This window comes from Carica papaya, chromosome 1 (assembly GCF_054855325.1).
Source record: "Carica papaya isolate Zhongbai chromosome 1, ASM5485532v1, whole genome shotgun sequence".
NCBI classification, from domain to species: Eukaryota; Viridiplantae; Streptophyta; class Magnoliopsida; order Brassicales; family Caricaceae; genus Carica; species Carica papaya.
In genome coordinates this window covers 14,753,411-14,771,393 of record NC_142309.1, presented here as the reverse complement: position 1 = coordinate 14,771,393, position 17,983 = coordinate 14,753,411, and the positions used below count along the sequence as shown (strand labels likewise).

The following is a 17,983-nucleotide window of genomic DNA, read 5'->3' as shown; positions in this document are numbered from 1 at the left end:
AATGGGTGCAACACGAGGACTTCCCAAGAAAATGGGTGAAATATAAGGACTTCGCAGGAGGTCACCCATCCTAGTACTACTCTCGCCCAAGCACCCTTAACTTATGGAGTTCTGATAGAATCCGTTGCATTAGTTCTGGTATGATCGCTCATGTTTCATTCTGCGCTGCAAATACATACACTATTTCTCCTTTCATCCCCCCTCCCGTCATTTGTTTCCTTGTGCGTGCACTCTGCATATCTCCTTCTCGTTCTAATATCAAGTAAAATGCCCCGGTAACACTTAAATGCGGAGTTCTGATGGGATCCGGTGTATTAGTGCTGGTATGATAGCAACTGTTTAATTTTGCGCTGCAAAAACATACACTCCTCCATTCTTCCCCCTCCCGTCATTTGTGTCATTGTGTGTGCGCACTGCACCTCCCGTTCTCGTTCTAATATAAAGTAAAATGCCACGGCACCGTGACTCATATTTGCGAATAAACATGCGGACCATAATTCAAGTCGCACGTAACGTCGAAAGAATCATCTACAAAAAAAATGGGTGAAATATAAGGACTTTGAAGGAGGTGACCCATCCTAGTACTACTCTCGCCCAAGTACCCTTAATTTGCGGAGTTCTGATAGAATCCGTTGCATTAGTGCTGGTATGATCACTCATGTTTCATTCTGCGCTGCAAATACATACAAGGATGGTTTGCCTCCCATCAGAACTCTGCAGTTAAGTGTGCTTTGGCGAAAGTAGTACAAGGATGGGTTGCCTCCTAGGAAGTTCTCGTGTTGCACCCATTTTTTTATTCAGATGGGTCGTTCGACGTTACTTGCGACTGGAACTATGGTCCGCTGGTTTATACGCAAATGTGAGTTAAGACACAGGGGTATTTTAATTGATATTAGAACAAGAAACAGAGGTGAAGTGTGAACGCACCAGGAAACAAATGACGGGAGGGGGAAGAAAGGAGAAGGAGTGTATGTATTTGCAGCACGTAGTAAATCTGGTGCGATCATACCAGCACTAATGCACCGGTTCCCATCAAAACTCCGTAGTTAAGTGTGCTTCGGCGAGAGTAGTACTCGGATGGGTGACCTCCTGGGAAGTCCACGTGTTGCACCCATTTTTTTTCGGATGGGTCGTTCGACGTTACGCGCAAATGGAATTATGAACCGCTGGTTCATTCGCAAAGGTGAGTCACGGTGCTGGGGCATTTTACTTGGTATTAGAACGAGAAGGAGAGATGCAGAGTGCACGCACAAGAAAACAAATGACGGGAGGGGGGATGGAACGAGAAAGAGTGTATGTATTTACAGCGCAAAATGAAACATGAGCGATCATACCAGCACTAATGCAACAGATTCTATCAGAACTCCGCAAGTTAAGGGTGGTTGGGCTAGAGTAGTACTAGGATGGGTGACCTCCTGCGAACTCCTTATATTTCACCCATTTTCATGGGAAGTCCTCATGTTGCACCCATTTTTTTGCAGATGATTCTTTCGACGTTACACGCGACTTGAATTATGGTCCGCAAGTTAATTCGCAAATATGAGTCACGGCGTCGTGGCATTTTACTGGACATTTGAACGAGAACGGGAGGTGCAGTGCGCACGCACAAGCAAACAAATGACGGGAGGGGGAAGAAAGGAGGAGTGTATGTATTTGCACCGCGAAATTAAGCAGTTGCGATCATGCCAGCACTAATGCAGCGGATCGCATCAAAACTCCGCAGTTAAGTGTGCATGGGCGAGAGTAGCACCAATTTTTTTTCAGACGGGTCGTTCGACGTTACACGCAACTGGAACTATGGTTCGGTGGTTTATACGCAAATGTGAGTCAAGAAGGAGGGGCATTTTAATCGATATTAGAACGAGAAGGAGAGGTGCAGTGTGAACGCACAAGGAAACAAATGATGGGAGGGGGGAGGGAAGGAGAAGGAGTGTATGTATTTTCAGCACGAAATGAAACAGGTGCGATCATACCAGCACAAATGCACCGGATCCCATCAGAACTCCGCAGTTAAGTGTGCTTTGGCGAAAGTAGTACAAGGATGGGTTACCTCCTGGGAAGTTCTCGTGTTGCACCCATTTTCTTTTTCAGATGGGTCATTCGACGTTACGCGCGACTGGACCTATGGTCCGCTGGTTTATACGCAAATGCGAGTCAAGACACAGGGGCATCTTAATTGATATTAGAAAGATAAGGAGAGGTGAAGTGTGAACGCACTAGGAAACAAAGGTGAGTCACGGTGCCGGGGCATTTTACTTGATATTAGAACGAGAAGGAGAGATGCAGAGTGCACACACAATGAAACAAATGACGGGAGGGGGGATGGAAGGAGAAGGAATGTATGTATTTTCAGCACCAAATGAAACAGGTGCGATAATACCAGCATAAATGTACCGGATTCTATCAGAACTCAGCAAGTTAAGGGTGTTTGGGCGAGAGTAGTACTAGGATGGGTGACCTCCTGCAAAGTGTTTATATTTCACCCATTTTCTTGGGAAGTCCTCGTATTGCACCCATTTTTTTTGCAGATAATTCTTTCGACGTTACGCGCGACTTGAATTATGGTCTACAGGTTTATTCGCAAATTTGAGTCACGGCGTCGTGGCATTTTACTTGATATTTGAACAAGAACGAGAGGTGCAGTGCGCACGCACAAGGAAACAAATGACGGGAGGTGGAAGAAAGGAGAAGGAGTTTATGTATTTGCAGCGCGAAATTAAGCAGGTGCGATCATACCAGCACTAATGCACCTGATCCCATCAGAACTCCGCAGTTAAGTGTGCTTAGGCGAGAGTAGTAGTTAGATCAGTGACCTTCTGGGAAGTCCTCGTGTCGCACCAATTTTTTTTTAGACAGGTCGTTCGACGTTACACGCGACTGAAGCTATGGCCCGCTTGTTGATACGCAAATGTGAGTCAAGAAACAGGGGCATTTTAATTGATATTAGAACGAGAAGGAGAGGTGCAATGTGAACGCACAAGGAAACAAATGACGGGAGGGGGAAGAAAGGAGAAGGAGTGTATGTGTTTACAGCGCGAAATTAAATAGGTGGCATCATACCAGCACTAATGAACCGGATCCCATCCGAACCCCTAACTTAAGTGTGCTGGGGCGAGAGTAGTACTCGGATGGGTGACCTCCTTGGAAGTCCGCGTGTTACACCCATTTTTTTTTGGATGGGTCATTCGACGTTACGCGCGAATGGAATTAGTAACAGCTGGTTCATTCGCAAAGGTGAGTCATGGTGCCGGGGCATTTTACTTGATATTAGAACGAAAAGGAGAGATACAGAGTGCAAGCACAAGGAAACAAATGACGGGAGGGGGGATGAAAGGAGAAAGAGTGTATGTATTTGCAGCACAGAATGAAACATGAGCGATCATACAAGAACTAATGCAACGGATTCTATCAGAACTCCGCAAGTTAAGGGAGTTTGGGCGAGAGTAGTACTAGGATGGGTGAGCTCCTGGGAAGTCCTTATATTTCACCCATTTTCTTGGGAAGTCCTCGTGTTGCACCCATTTTTTTTCATATGATTCTTTCGACGTTATGCGAAACTTGAATTATGGTCCATAGGTTTATTCGCAAATGTGAGTCACGGCGCCGTGGCATTTTACTTGATATTAGAACGAGAACGGGAGGTGCAGTGCGCACGCACAGGGAAACAAATGACGGGAGGGGGAAGAAAGGGGAAGGATTTTATGTATTTGCTGCGCGAAATTAAATAGGTGCGATCATACCAGCACTAATGCACCGGATCCCATCAGAACTCTGCAATTTAAGGACGCTTGGGCGAGAGTAGTACTAGGATGGGTGACCTCCTTCGAAGTCCTTATATTTCACCCATTTTCTTGGTAAGTACTCGTGTTGCACCCATTTTTTTGCAGATGATTCTTTCAACGTTACGCACGACTTGAATTATGGTCCGCAGGTTTATTGGAAAATGTGAGTCACGGCATCGTAGAATTTTTCTTGATATTTGAACGAGAACGGGTGGTATAGTGCGCACGCACAAGGAAACAAATGACGGGAGGGAGAAGAAAAGAGAAGGAGTGTATGTATTTGCAGTGCAACATTTTACAGGTGCGATCATACTAGCACTAATGCACAAGGTCCCATCAGAACTCCGCAGTTAAGTGTGCATGGGAGAGAATAGTACTCGGATGGGTGACCTCCTGCGAAGTCCTCGTGTCGCACCAATTTTTTTTCAGATGGGTCGTTCAACGTTACGCGCGACTGGAACTATTGTCTGCTGGTTTATACGCAAATGTGAGTCTAGACGCATGGGCATTTTAATTGATATTAGAACGAGAAGGAGAGGTGAAGTGTGAACGCACAAGGAAACAAATGATGGGAGGGGGGTGGGAAGGAGAAGGAGTGTATGTATTTTCAGCTTGAAATGAAACAATCTCTATCATACCAGCACAAATGCACCGGATCCCATCAAAACTCTGCAGTTAAGTGTGCTTTGGCGAAAGTAGTTCAAGGATGGGTTATCTCCTGGGAAGTTCTCGTGTTGCACCCATTTTTTTTTTCAGATGGGTCGTTCAACGTTACACGCGACTGGAACTATGGTCCGCTGGTTTATACGCAAATGTAAGTCAAGACGCAGGAGCATTTTAATTGATATTAGAACGAGAAGGAGAGGTGAAGTGTGATCGCACCAGGAAACAAATGAAGGGAGGGGGAACAAATGAGAAGGAGTGTATGTATTTGCAGCGCGAAATGAAACAGGTGCGATCATACCAGCACTAATGCTCCGGATCCCATCAGAACTCCGCAGTTAAGTTTGCTTCGGCGAGAGTAGTACTTGTATGGGTGACCTCCTGCGAAGTCCTCGTGTTGCACCCATTCTTTTTCGGATGGGTCGTTCGACGTTACGTGCGAATGGAATTATGAACCGCTGGTTCATTCGCAAAGGTGAGTCACGGTGCCGGGACATTTTACTTGATATTAGAACAAGAAGGAGAGAAGCAGAGTGCACGCACAAGGAAACAAATGACGGGAGGGGGGATGGAAGGAGAAAGAGTGTATGTATTTGCAGCGCAGAATGAAACATGCGCGATCATACCAGAACTAATGCAACGGATTCTATCAGAACTCCCCTAGTTAAGGGTGCTTTGGCGAGAGTAGTATTAGGATGGGTGACCTCCTGCGAGGTCCTTATATTTCACCCATTTTCTTGAGAAGTCCTCGTGTTGCACCTATTTTTTTGCAGATGATTCTTTTGACGTTACGCGCGACTTGAATTATGGTCCGAAGGTTTATTCGCAAATGTCAGTCACGGTGCCGTGGCATTAAACTTGATATTTTAACAAGAACGGGAGGTGCAGTGCGCATGTACAAGGAAACAAACGACGAGAGGGGGAAGAAAGGAGATGGAGTGTATGTATCTGCAGTGTGAAATTAAATAGGTGCGATCATACCAGCACTAAAGCACCGGATCCCATTAGAACTCCGCAGTTAACTGTGTTTGGGCTAGAGTTGTACTCGGATGGGTGACCTCCTGGGAAGTCCTCGTGTTGCACCTATTTTTTTTCAGATGAATCGTTCGACATTACGCGGGAATGGAATTATGAACCGCTGGTTCATTCGCAAAGGTGAGTCACGGTGCCGGGGTATTTTACTTGATATTAGAACGAAAAGGAGAGATGCGGAGTGCACGCACAAGGAAACAAATGATGGGAGGGAGGATGGAATGAGAAAGAGTGTATGTATTTGCAGGGCAGAATGAAACATGAGCGATCATACCAGCACTAATGCAACGGATTCTATCAGAACTCTGCAAATTAAGGGTGCTTGGGCGAGAGTTGTACTAGGATGGGTGACCTCCTGCAAAGTCCTTATATTTCATCCATTTTTTTGGGAAGTCCTCGTGTTGCATCCATTTTTTTGCAGATGATTCTTTCGACATTACACGCGACTTGAATTATGGTCCGCAGGTTTATTCGCAAATGTGAGTCACGGTACCGTGGCATTTCACTTGATATTAGAACGAGAACGGGAGGTGCAGTGCGCACGCACAAGGAAACAAATGACGGGAGGGAAAAGAAAGGAGAATGAGTGTATCTATTTGCAGCGCAAAATTAAACAGGTGCGAACATACCAGCACTAATGCACCGGATCCCTTCAGAACTCCGCAGTTAAGGGTTTTTGGGCGAGAGTAGTACTAGGATGGGTGACCTCCTGGGAAGTCCTCGTGTTGCACCCATTTTTTTTCGGATGGGTCGTTCGATGTTACACGGGAATGGAATTATGAATCACTGGTTCATTCGCAAAGGTGAGTCACGGTGCCGGGGTATTTTACTTGATATTAGAACGAAAAGGAGAGATGCGGAGTGCACGCACAAGGAAACAAATGATGGGAGGGAGGATGGAAGGAGAAAGAGTGTATCTATTTGCAGCGCAGAATGAAACATGAGCGATCATACCAGCACTAATGCAACGGATTCTATCAGAACTCCGCAACTTAAGGGTGATTGGGCGAGAGTAGTACTGGGATGGGTGACCTCCTGCGAAGTCCTTATATTTCATCCATTTTTTTGGGAAGTCCTCGTGTTGCATCCATTTTTTTGCAGATGATTCTTTCGACATTACACGCGACTTGAATTATGGTCCGCAGGTTTATTCGCAAATGTGAGTCACGGTACCGTGGCATTTCACTTGATATTAGAACGAGAACGGGAGGTGCAGTGCGCACGCACAAGGAAACAAATGACGGGAGGGAAAAGAAAGGAGAATGAGTGTATCTATTTGCAGCGCAAAATTAAACAGGTGCGAACATACCAGCACTAATGCACCGGATCCCTTCAGAACTCCGCAGTTAAGGGTTTTTGGGCGAGAGTAGTACTAGGATGGGTGACCTCCTGGGAAGTCCTCGTGTTGCACCCATTTTTTTCGGATGGGTCGTTCGATGTTACACGGGAATGGAATTATGAATCACTGGTTCATTCGCAAAGGTGAGTCACGGTGCCAGGGTATTTTACTTGATATTAGAACAAAAAGGAGAGATGCGGAGTGCACGCACAAGGAAACAAATGATGGGAGGGAGGATGGAAGGAGAAAGAGTGTATCTATTTGCAGCGCAGAATGAAACATGAGCGATCATACCAGCACTAATGCAACGGATTCTATCAGAACTCCGCAACTTAAGGGTGATTGGGCGAGAGTAGTACTGGGATGGGTGACCTCCTGCGAAGTCCTTATATTTCACCCATTTTCTTGGGAAGTTCTCGTGTTGCACCCATTTTTTTGCAGATGATTATTTCGACGTTACGCGCGACTTGAATTATGGTCCGCAGGTTTATTCACAAATGTGAGTCACGGCGCCGTGGCATTTTACTTGATATTAGAACGAGAATGGGAGGTGCAGTGCGCACTAACAAGGAAACAAATGACGGGAGGGGAAAGAAAGGAGAAGGAGCATATGTATTTGCAGCACGAAATAAAACAGGTGTGATCATACCAGCACAAATGCACCGGATCCCATTAGAACTCCGCAGTTAAGTGTGTTTTGGCGAAAGTAGTACAAGGATGGGTTACCTCCTAGGAAGTTCTCGTGTTGCACCCATTTTTTTTTCAGATGGGTCGTTCGACGTTACGCGCGACTAGAACTATGGTCCGCTGGTTTATACGCAAATATGAGTCAAGACGCAGGGGCATTTTAATTGATATTAGAATGAGAAGGAGAGATGTAGAGTGCACGCACAAGAAAACAAATGACGGGAGGGGGGATGGAAGGAGAAAGAGTGTATGTATTTGCAACGCAGAATAAAACATGAGCGATCATATCAGCACTAATGCAACGGATTATATCAGAACTCCGCAGGTAAGGGTGCTTGGGCGAGAGTAGCACTAGAATGGGTGACCTCTTGCGAAGTCCTTATATTTCACCTATTTTCTTGGAAAATCATCGTGTTGCACATTTTCTTTTACAGATGATTCTTTTGACGTTAAACGTGACTTGAATTATGGTCCGCAGGTTTATTCGTAAATGTGAGTATCGGTGCCGTGGCATTTTAGTTGATTTTTGAACGAGAACGGGAGGTGCAGTGGGAATGCACAAGGAAACAAATGACGGGAGGGGGAAGAAATGAGAAGGAGTGTATGTATTTACTGCGCGAAATAAACCAAGTGTGATTATATCAGCACTAATGCACCGGATCTCATCAGAACTCCGCAGTTAAGTGTGCTTGGGCGAGAGTAGTACTCGGATGGGTGTCCTCCTGGGAAATACTCGTGTCGCACTAATTTTTTTCCAGACGGGTCGTTCGACGTTACGCGCGACTGGAATTATGGTCCGCTGGTTTATACTCAAATGTGAGTCAAGAAGCAAGGGCATTTTAATCGATATTAGAACGATAAGGAGAGGTGCAGTTTGAACGCACAAGGAAACAAATGATAGGAGGGAGGAGGGAAGGAGAAGGAGTGTATGTATTTGCTGTGCAAAATTAAACAGGTTTGATCGTACCAGTGCTAATGCACCAGATCCCATCAGAACTCCACAGTTAAATGTGCTTGGGTGAGAGTAGTACTCAGATGGGTGACCTCTTGGGAAGTCCTCGTGTTGCACTAATTTTTTTTCAAACGGGTCGTTCGACGCTATGCGCGACTGGAGCTGTGGTCCGTTGGTTTATACGCAAATGTGAGTCAAGAAGCAGGGGTATTTTAATCGATATTAGAACGAGAAGAAGAGGTGCAGTGTGAACACACAAGGAAACAAATGATGGGAGGGGGGAGGGAAGGAGAAGGAGTGTATGTATTTTCAGCATGAAATGAAACAGGTGCGATCATACCTGCATAAATTCACCGGTTCCCATCAGAACTCTGCAGTTAAGTGTGCTTTGGTGAGAGTAGTACTCGGATGGGTGACCTCTTGGGAAGTCCTCGTGTTGCACCCATTTTTTTTCGGATGGGTCGTTCGACATTACACGCTAATGGAATTATGAACCGCTGATTCATTCGCAAAGGTGAGTCACGGTGCCGGGGCATTTTACTTGATATTAGAACGAGAAGGAGAGATGCAGAGTGCACGCACAAGGAAACAAATGACGGGAGGGGGGATAGAAGGAGAAAGAGTGTATGTATTTGCAGCACAGAATGAAACATGAGAGATCATACCAGCAGTAATGCAACGGATTCTATCAGAACTCCGCAGGTAAGCGTGCTTGGGCGAGAGTAGTTCTAGGATGGGTGATCTCCTGCGAAGTCCTTATATTTCACCCATTTTCTTGGGAAGTACTCCTGTTGCACCCATTTTTTTGCAGATGATTCTTTCGACGTTACGCACGACTTGAATTATGGTCCGCATGTTTATTCGCAAATGTGAGTCACGACGTCGTGGCATTTTACTTGATATTAGAACGAGATCGGGAGGTGCAGTGCGCACGCACAAGGAAACAAATGACGGGAGGGGGGACAAAAGAGAAGGAGTTTATGTATTTGCAGCGCGAAAATAAACAGGTGCTATCATACCAGCACTAATGCACTGGATCCCATCAGAACTCCGCAGTTAAGTATGCTTGGGCGAGAGTAGTACTCGGATGGGTGACCTCCTGGGAAGTCCTCGTGTCGCACCAATTTTTTTTCAGACGGGTCGTTCGACGTTACGCGCGACTGGAACTATGGTCCGCTGGTTTATACGCAAATATGATTCAAGAAGCAGGAGCATTTTAATCGATATTAGAACGAGAAGTTCAGCACGAAATGAAACTGGTGCCATCATACCAGCACAAATGCACCGGATCCCATCAGAACGCCGCAGTTAAGTGTGCTTTGGCGAAAGTAGTACAAGGATGGGTTACCTCCTGGGAAGTTCTCGTGTTGCACCTATTTTTTTTTTCAGATGGGTCGTTCGACGTGACGCGCGACTGGAACTATGGTCCGCTGGTTTATACGCAAATGTGAGTCAAGACGCAGGGACATTTTAATTGATATTAGAACGAGAAGGAGAGGTGAAGTGTGAACGCACCAGGAAACAAATGACGGGAGGGGGAAGAAAGGAGAAGGAGTGTATGTATTTGCAGCGCAAAATGAAACAGGTGCGATCATACCAACATTAATGCACCGGATCCCATCAGAACTCCGCAGTTAAGTTTGTTTGGGCGAGAGTAGTATAGTATGGGTGACCTCCTGGGAAGTCATCGTGTTGCACCTATTTTTTTTCGGATGGGTCTTTCGACGTTACGCACAAATAGAATTATGGACCGCTGGTTCTTTCGCAAAGGTGAGTCACAGTGCTAGGGCATTATACTTGATATTATAACGAGAATGAGAGATGCAGAATGCACACACAAGGAAACAAATGACGAGAGAGGGGATGGAAGGAGAAAGAGTGTATGTATTTTCAGTACGAAATGAAAAAGGTGCGATCATACCAGCACAAATGCACTGAATCCCATCAGAACTTTGCAGTTAAGTGTGCTATGGCGAAAGTAGTACAAGGATGGGTTACCTCCTGGGAAGTTCTCGTGTTGCACCCATTTTTTTTTCAGATGGGTCGTTCGACGTTATGTGCGACTGGAATTATGGTCCGCTAGTTTATAAGCAAATGTGAGTCAAGACGCAGGGGCAATTTAATTGATATTAGAACGAGAATGAGAGGTGAAGTGTGAACAAACCAGGAAAAAAATGATGGGCAGGGGAAGAAATGAGAAGGAGTGTATGTATTTGCAACGCAAAACGAAACAGGTGCGATCAAACTAGCACTAATGCACCGGATCCCATCAGAACTCCAAAGTTAAGTGTGCTTGGGTGAGAGTTGTACTCGGACGGGTGACCTCCTAGGTAATCCTCGTGTTGCACCAATTTTTTTTTTTCGGATGGGTCGTTCGACATTACGCGCGAATGGAATTATGAACCGCTGGTTCATTCGCAAAGGTGAGTCACGGTGCCGGGGCATTTTACTTGATATTAGAACGAGAAGGAGAGATGCAGAGAGCACGCACAAGGAAACAAATGACGGGAGGGGGGATGGAAGGAGAAAGAGTGTATGTATTTACAGCGCAGAATGAAACATGAGCGATCATACCAGCACTAATGCAACGGATTCTATCAGAACTCCGCAAGTTAAGGGTACTTGGGCGAGAGTAGTACTAGGATGGGTCACCTCCTTCGAAGTCCTTATATTTCACCCATTTTCTTGGGAAGTCCTCGTGTTGCACCCATTTTTTTACAAATGATTCTATCGACGTTACGCACGACTTGAATTATGGTCCGCAGGTTATATTCGCAAATGTGAGTCACGGTGCCGTGGCATTTTACTTGATATTAGAACGAGAACGGGAGGTGCAGTGCGCACGCACAAGGAAACAAATGATGGGAGGGGAAAGGAAGGAAAAGAAATGTATGTATTTGAAGCGCGAAATTAAATCGGTGCAATCATACCAACACAAATGCACCGGATCCCATCAGAAATCCGCAGTTATGTGTGCTTGGGCGAGAGTAGTACTCAGATGGATGACCTCCTGAGAAGTCCTCGTGTTGCACCAATTTTTTTTCAGACCGGTTAGTCGATGTTACGCGCGACTGGAACTACGGTCCACTGGTATATACGTAAATGTGAGTCAAGAAGCAGGGTATTTTAATCGATATTAGAACAAGAAGGAGAGGTGCAGTGTGAACGCACATGGAAAAATATAATGGGAGGGGGGAGGGAAGGAAAAGGAGTGTATGTATATTCAGCACGAAATGAAACAGGTGCGATCATACCAGCACAAATGCACCGGATCCAATTAGAACTATGCAGTTAAGTGTGCTTTGGCGAAAGTAGTACAAGGATGGGTTACCTCCTGGGAAGTTTTAGTGTTGCACCCATTTTTTTTTTCAGATGGGTCGTTCGACGTTACGTGCGACTTGAACTATGGTCCGCTGGTTTATACGCAAATGTAAGTCAAGACGCAGGGGCATTTTAATTGATATTAGAACGAGAATGAGAGGTGAAGTGTGAACGCACAAGGAAACAAATGACAGGAGGGGGAAGAAAGGAGAAGGAGTGTATGTATTTGCAGCGCGAAATGAAACAGGTGCTATCATACCAACACTAATGCACCAGATCCTATCAAAACTCCGCAGTTAAGTGTACTTGGGCGAGAGTAGCACTCGGATGTGTGACCTCCTGGGAAGTCCTCGTGTTGCACCCGTTTTTTTTTTCGGATAGGTCGTTCGACGTTTCTCGCGAATCGAATTATGAACCGCTGCTTCATTCGCAAAGGGGAGTCACGGTGCCGGGGCATTTACTTGATATTAGAATGAGAATGAGAGATGCAGAGTGCACGTACAAGGAAACAAATGACGGGAGGGGGGATGGAATGATTTGCAGCGTAGAATGAAATATGAGCGATCATACCAGCACTAATGCAACCGATTCTATCAGAACTCTGCAAGTTAAGGGTGCTTGGGCGAGAGTAGTAGTAGGATGGGTGACCTGCTGTGAAGTCCTTATATTTCACCCATTTTATTGGGAAGTCCTCGTGTTACACCCATATTTTTGCAGATGATTCTTTCGACGTTACACGCGACTTGAATTATGGTCCGCAGGTTTATTAGCAAATGCGAGTCACGGCGCCGTGACATTTTACTTGATATTAGAACGAGAACGGGAGGTGCAGTTCGCATGCACAAGGGAACAAATGACGGGAGGGGGAGAAAGGAGAATGAGTGTATGTATTTGCAGCGCAAAATTAAACTGGTGCGATCATACCAGCACTAATGCACCGGATCCCATCAGAACTTCGCAGTTAAATGTGCTTGGGCGAGAGTAGTACTCGGATGGGTGACCTCCTGGAAAGTCGTCGTGTTGAACCAATTTTTTTTCAGACGGGTCGTATGATGTTACACGCGACTGGAGCAATGATCAGGTTTATACGCAAATGTGAGTCAAGAAGTAGGGGCATTTTAATCGATATTAGAACGAGAAGGAGAGGTGCAGTGTGAACGCACATGGAAACAATTAACGGGAGGGGGGAGAAAGGAGAAGGAGTGTATGTATTTTAAGCACAAAATGAAACAGGTGCGGGCATACCAGCACAAATGCACCGGATCCCATCAGAACTCCGCAGTTATGTGTGCTTTGGCGAAAGTAGTACAAGGATGGGTTACCTCCTGGGAAGTTCTCGTGTTACACCCATTTTTTTTTTCAGATGGTCCGTTCTACGTTACGCGCGACTGTAACTATGGTCTGCTGGTTTATACGCAAATGTGAGTCAAGACGCAGGGGCATTTTAATTGATATTATAACGAGAAGGAGAGGTGAAGTGTGAACGCACCAGGAAACAAATGACGGGAGGGTGAAGAAAGGAGAAGGAGTGTATCTATTTGCAGCGCGAAATGAAACAGGTGGGATCATACCAGCACTAATGCACCGATCCCATCAGAACTCCGTACTTAATCGTGCTTGGGCGAGAGTAGTACTCAGATGGGTGACCTCCTGGGAAGTCTTCGTGTTGCACTAATTTTTTTTCAGATGGGTCGTTCGACGTTACGCGCGAATGGAATTATGAACTGCTGGTTCATTCGCAAAGGTAAGTCACGGTGTCGAAGCATTTTACTTGATATTAGAACGAGATGGAGAGATGCAGAGTGCACGCACAAGGAAACAAATGACGAGAGGGGGGATGGAAGGAGAAAGAGTGTATATATTTGCAGCGCAGAATGAAACATGAGCGATCATACCAGCACTAATGCAACGGATTCTATCAGAACTCCGCGGTTAAGGGTGCTTGGACGAGACTAGTACTAGGATGGGTGACATCCTGCGAAGTCCTTATATTTCACCCACTTTATTGGGAAGTCCTCGTGTTGCACCCATTTTTTTGCAGATTATTCTTTCGATGTTACACGCGTCTTGAATTATGGTCCGCAGGTTTATTCGCAAATATGACTCACGGCACCGTGGCATTTTACTTGGTATTAGAACGAGAACGGGAGGTGCAGTGCACACGCACAAGGAAACAAATGATGGGAGGGGAAAGAAAGGAGAAGGAGTGTATGTATTTGCAGTGCGAAATTAAACAGTTGTGATCATACCAGCACTAATGCACCGGATCCCATCAGAACTCCGTAGTTTAGTGTGCTTGGGCGAGAGTAGTACTCGAATGGGTGACCTCTCGTGAAGTCCATGTGTCGCACCAATTTCAGACGGGTCGTTCGACGTTACGTGCGACTAGAACTATGGTCCGCTGGTTTATACGCAAATGTGAGTCAAGATGCATGGGCATTTTAATCGATATTAGAACGAGAAGGAGAGGTGCAGTGTGAACGCACAAGGAAACAAATGATGGAAGGGGGGAGGGAAGGAGAATGAGTGTATGTATTTTCAGCACGAAATGAAACAGGTGAGATCATACCAGCACAAATGCACCGGATCGCATTAGAACTCCACATTTAAGTGTGCTTTGGTGAAAGTAGTACAAGGATGGGTTACATCCTGGGAAGTTCTCGTGTTACACCCATTTTTTTTTCAGATGGGTCGTTCGATGTTATGCGTGACTGGAACTATGGTTCGCTAGTTTATACGCAAATGTAAGTCAAGACGCATGGGCATTTTAATTGATATTAGAACGAGAAGGAGAGGTGAAGTGTTAACGCACCAGGAAACAAATGACGGGAGGGGGAAGAAAGGAGAAGGAGTGTAAGTATTTGCAGCGCGAAATGAAACAGGTGCGATCGTACCAGCACTAATGCACCGGATCTGAACTCCGCACTTAATCGTGCTTGGGCGAGAGTAGTACTCGGATGGATGACCTCCTGGGAAGTCCTCGTGTTGCACTGATTTTTTTTCAGATGGGTCGTTCGACATTACGCGCGAATGGAATTATGAACCGCTGGTTCCTTCGCAAAGGTAAATCACGGTGTCGGAGCATTTTACTTGTTATTAGAACGAGATGGAGAGATGCAGAGTGCACGCACACAGGAAATAAATGACGGGAGGGGGGATGGAAGGAGAAAGAGTGTATTTATTTGCAGCGCAGAATGAAATATGAGCGATCATACCAGCACTAATGTAACGGATTATATCAGAACTCCGCAGGTTAAGGGTGCTTGGGCGAGAGTAGTACTAGGATGGGTGACCTCCTGCGAAGTCCTTATATTTCACCCATTTTTTTGCAGATGATTCTTTTGACGTTACGCGCGACTTCAATCATGGTTCGTAGGTTTATTCGCAAATGTGAGTCACGGCGCCGTGGCATTTTACTTGATATTAGAACGAGAACGGGAGGTGCAATGCGCACGCACAAGGAAACAAATGACGGGAGGGGGAAGAAAGGAGAAGGAGTGTATGTATTTGCAGCGCGAAATTAAACAGGTGCGATCATACCAGCACTAATGCACCGGATCCCATCAAAACTCCGCAGTTTAGTGTGCTTGGGCGAGAGTAGTACTCGGATGGGTGACATCCTGGGAAGTCCTCGTGTCGCACCAATTTTTTTTCAGACGGGTCGTTCAAATTTACGCGCGACTGGAACTATGGTTCGCTGGTTTATACACAAATGTGAGACAAGAAGCAGGGGCATTTTAAATGATATTAGAAAGAGAAGGAGAGGTGCAGTGTGAACGCACAAGGAAACAAATGATGGGAAGGGGGAGGGAAGGAGAAGGAGTGTATGTATTTTCAGCACGAAATGAAACAGGTGCGATCATACCAGCACAAAATCATCGGTTTCCATCAGTACCCCGCAGTTAAGTGTGCATTGGCGAAAGTAGTACAAGGATGGGTTACCTTCTAGGAAGTTCTCGTGTTGTACCCATTTTTTTTTTAAGATGGGTCGTTCGACGTTAAGCGCGACTGGAACTATGGTTCGCTGGTTTATATACAAATGTGAGTCAAGACACAGGGGTATTTTAATTGATATTAGAACGAGAAGGAGAGGTGAAGTGTGAACGTACCAGGAAACAAATGATGGGAGGGGGAAGAAAGGAGAGGGAATGTATGTATTTCTAGCGCGAAAATAAATAGGTGCGATCATTCCAGCACTAATGCACCGGATCCCATCAGAACTCCGCAGTTAAGTGTGCTTTGGCGAGAGTAGTACTAGGATGGGTGACCCATTGGGAAGTCCTCTTGTTGCACCTATTTTTTTTTCGGATGGGTCATTCGACGATACGTGCGAATGGAATTATGAACCACTGGTTCATTCGCAAAGGTGAGTCACAGTGCTGGGGCGTTTTACTTGATATTAGAACGAGAAGGAGAGATGCAGAGTAGACGCACAAGGAAATAAATGACGGGAGGGGGGATGGAAGGAGAAAGAGTGTATGTATTTGCAGCGCAGAATGAAACATGAGCGATCATACCAGCACTAATGCAACGTATTCTATCAGAACTCTGCAAGTTAAGGGTACTTGGGCGAGAGTAGTACTAGGATGGGTGACCTCATTGCGAAGATCTTATATTTCACCCATTTTCTTGGGAAGTCTTCGTGTTGCACCCATTTTTTTGCAGATGATTCCTTTGACGTTACGCGCGACTTGAATTATGGTCCGCAGGTTTATTCGCAAATGTGAGTCACGGCACCGTGACATTTTACTTGATATTTGAACGAGAATGAGAGGTACAGTGCGCACGCACAAGGAAACAAATGATGGGAGGGGGAAGAAAGGAGAAGGAGTGTATGTATTTGCAGCGCAAAATTAAACTTGTGCGATCATACCAGCACTAATGCACCGGATCCCATCAGAACTCCGCAGTTAAGTGTGCTTGGGCGAGAGTAGTACTCGGATGGGTGACCTCCTGGGATGTCCTCGTGTTGCACCCATTTTTTTTCGGATGGGTCGTTCCACGTTACGCGCGAATGGAATTATGAAATGCTGTTTCATTTGCAAAGGTGAGTCACGGTACTGGGGCATTTTATTTGATACTAGAACGAGAAGGACAGATGCAGAGTGGACGCACAAGTAAACGAATGACGGGAGGGGGGAAGGAAGGAGAAAGAGTTTATGTATTTGCAGCGGAGAATGAAACATGAGCGATCATACCAGTACTAATGCAATGTATTCTTTCAGAACTCCGCAAGTTAAGGGTGCTTGGGCGAGAGTAGTACTAGGATGGTTGACTCCCTGCGAAGTCCTTATATTTCACCTATTTTCTTGGGAAGTCCTCGTGTTGCACCCATATTGTTGCAGATGATTCTTTCGACGTTACGCGCGACTTGAATTATGGTCCGAAGGTTTATTCGCAAATGTGAGTCACGGCGCCGTGGTATTTTACTTGATATTTGAACGAGAACGGGAGGGGGAAGAAAGGAGAAGGAGTGTATGTATTTGCATCGCGAAATTAAATAGGTGTGATCATACCAGCACTAATGCACCGGATCCCATCAGAACTCTGCAGATCTGTGTGCTTTGGCGAAAGTAGTACAAGGATGGGTTACCTCCTGGGAAGTTCTCGTGTTGCACCCTTTTTTTTTTCAGATGGATCGTTTGACGTTTAGCGCGACTGGAACTATGGTCCACTGGTTTATACGCAAATGTGAGTCAAGACACAGGGGCATTTTAATTGATATTAGAATAAGAAAGAGAGGTGAAGTGTGAACGCACAAGGAAATAAATGACGGAAGGGGGAAGAAAGGAGAAGAAGTGTATGTATTTGCAGCGCGAAATAAAACAAGTGTGATCATACTAGCAATAATGCATCGTATCCCATCAGAACTTCGCAATTAAGTGTGCTTTGGCGAGAGTAGTACTCGGATGGGTGACCTCCTGGGATGTTCTCGTGTTGCACCCATTTTTTTCGGATGGGTCGTTCGACGTTACGCGCGAATAGAATTATGAACCGCTAATTCATTCACAAAGGTGAGTCACGGTGCCGGAGCATTTTACTTGATATTAGAACGAGAAAGAGAGATGCAGAGTGGACGCACATGGAAACATATGACAGTAGGGGGGATGGAAGGAGAAAGAGTGTATGTATTTGCAGCCCAGAATGAAACATGAGCGATCATACCAGAACTAATGCAACGGATTCTATCAGAACTCCGCAGTTAAG

At 45.6% G+C, this 17,983-nt stretch overlaps 30 pseudogenes; all 30 read left to right on the top strand.

Moving 5' to 3' along the window:
• Nucleotides 1-995: 995 nt before the first annotated feature.
• On the top strand, nt 996-1,114 carry LOC148270289 (5S ribosomal RNA; annotated as a pseudogene).
• An 845-nt stretch (nt 1,115-1,959) lies between these two features.
• LOC148270288 (5S ribosomal RNA) lies at nt 1,960-2,078 on the top strand (annotated as a pseudogene).
• Nucleotides 2,079-2,722: 644 nt separating this feature from the next.
• On the top strand, nt 2,723-2,841 carry LOC148270287 (5S ribosomal RNA; annotated as a pseudogene).
• Nucleotides 2,842-3,046: 205 nt separating this feature from the next.
• LOC148270286 (5S ribosomal RNA) lies at nt 3,047-3,165 on the top strand (annotated as a pseudogene).
• Nucleotides 3,166-4,081: 916 nt separating this feature from the next.
• On the top strand, nt 4,082-4,200 carry LOC148270285 (5S ribosomal RNA; annotated as a pseudogene).
• Nucleotides 4,201-4,732: 532 nt separating this feature from the next.
• Nucleotides 4,733-4,851, top strand: LOC148270284 (5S ribosomal RNA; annotated as a pseudogene).
• A 561-nt stretch (nt 4,852-5,412) lies between these two features.
• Nucleotides 5,413-5,531, top strand: LOC148270283 (5S ribosomal RNA; annotated as a pseudogene).
• A 561-nt stretch (nt 5,532-6,092) lies between these two features.
• Nucleotides 6,093-6,211, top strand: LOC148270282 (5S ribosomal RNA; annotated as a pseudogene).
• A 561-nt stretch (nt 6,212-6,772) lies between these two features.
• On the top strand, nt 6,773-6,891 carry LOC148270281 (5S ribosomal RNA; annotated as a pseudogene).
• Nucleotides 6,892-7,451: 560 nt separating this feature from the next.
• On the top strand, nt 7,452-7,570 carry LOC148270280 (5S ribosomal RNA; annotated as a pseudogene).
• A 561-nt stretch (nt 7,571-8,131) lies between these two features.
• On the top strand, nt 8,132-8,250 carry LOC148270279 (5S ribosomal RNA; annotated as a pseudogene).
• A 206-nt stretch (nt 8,251-8,456) lies between these two features.
• On the top strand, nt 8,457-8,575 carry LOC148270278 (5S ribosomal RNA; annotated as a pseudogene).
• A 206-nt stretch (nt 8,576-8,781) lies between these two features.
• LOC148270277 (5S ribosomal RNA) lies at nt 8,782-8,900 on the top strand (annotated as a pseudogene).
• A 560-nt stretch (nt 8,901-9,460) lies between these two features.
• LOC148270276 (5S ribosomal RNA) lies at nt 9,461-9,579 on the top strand (annotated as a pseudogene).
• Nucleotides 9,580-9,712: 133 nt separating this feature from the next.
• LOC148270275 (5S ribosomal RNA) lies at nt 9,713-9,831 on the top strand (annotated as a pseudogene).
• Nucleotides 9,832-10,038: 207 nt separating this feature from the next.
• On the top strand, nt 10,039-10,156 carry LOC148270274 (5S ribosomal RNA; annotated as a pseudogene).
• Nucleotides 10,157-10,362: 206 nt separating this feature from the next.
• On the top strand, nt 10,363-10,481 carry LOC148270273 (5S ribosomal RNA; annotated as a pseudogene).
• A 206-nt stretch (nt 10,482-10,687) lies between these two features.
• On the top strand, nt 10,688-10,806 carry LOC148270272 (5S ribosomal RNA; annotated as a pseudogene).
• Nucleotides 10,807-11,371: 565 nt separating this feature from the next.
• LOC148270271 (5S ribosomal RNA) lies at nt 11,372-11,490 on the top strand (annotated as a pseudogene).
• Nucleotides 11,491-11,695: 205 nt separating this feature from the next.
• LOC148270270 (5S ribosomal RNA) lies at nt 11,696-11,814 on the top strand (annotated as a pseudogene).
• Nucleotides 11,815-12,686: 872 nt separating this feature from the next.
• On the top strand, nt 12,687-12,805 carry LOC148270269 (5S ribosomal RNA; annotated as a pseudogene).
• Nucleotides 12,806-13,007: 202 nt separating this feature from the next.
• Nucleotides 13,008-13,126, top strand: LOC148270268 (5S ribosomal RNA; annotated as a pseudogene).
• Nucleotides 13,127-13,333: 207 nt separating this feature from the next.
• LOC148270267 (5S ribosomal RNA) lies at nt 13,334-13,451 on the top strand (annotated as a pseudogene).
• Nucleotides 13,452-14,011: 560 nt separating this feature from the next.
• Nucleotides 14,012-14,130, top strand: LOC148270266 (5S ribosomal RNA; annotated as a pseudogene).
• A 526-nt stretch (nt 14,131-14,656) lies between these two features.
• LOC148270265 (5S ribosomal RNA) lies at nt 14,657-14,770 on the top strand (annotated as a pseudogene).
• Nucleotides 14,771-15,302: 532 nt separating this feature from the next.
• Nucleotides 15,303-15,421, top strand: LOC148270264 (5S ribosomal RNA; annotated as a pseudogene).
• Nucleotides 15,422-15,953: 532 nt separating this feature from the next.
• LOC148270263 (5S ribosomal RNA) lies at nt 15,954-16,072 on the top strand (annotated as a pseudogene).
• A 563-nt stretch (nt 16,073-16,635) lies between these two features.
• On the top strand, nt 16,636-16,754 carry LOC148270262 (5S ribosomal RNA; annotated as a pseudogene).
• A 524-nt stretch (nt 16,755-17,278) lies between these two features.
• On the top strand, nt 17,279-17,397 carry LOC148270261 (5S ribosomal RNA; annotated as a pseudogene).
• A 206-nt stretch (nt 17,398-17,603) lies between these two features.
• On the top strand, nt 17,604-17,722 carry LOC148270260 (5S ribosomal RNA; annotated as a pseudogene).
• The last annotated feature ends 261 nt before the right edge of the window (nt 17,723-17,983 follow it).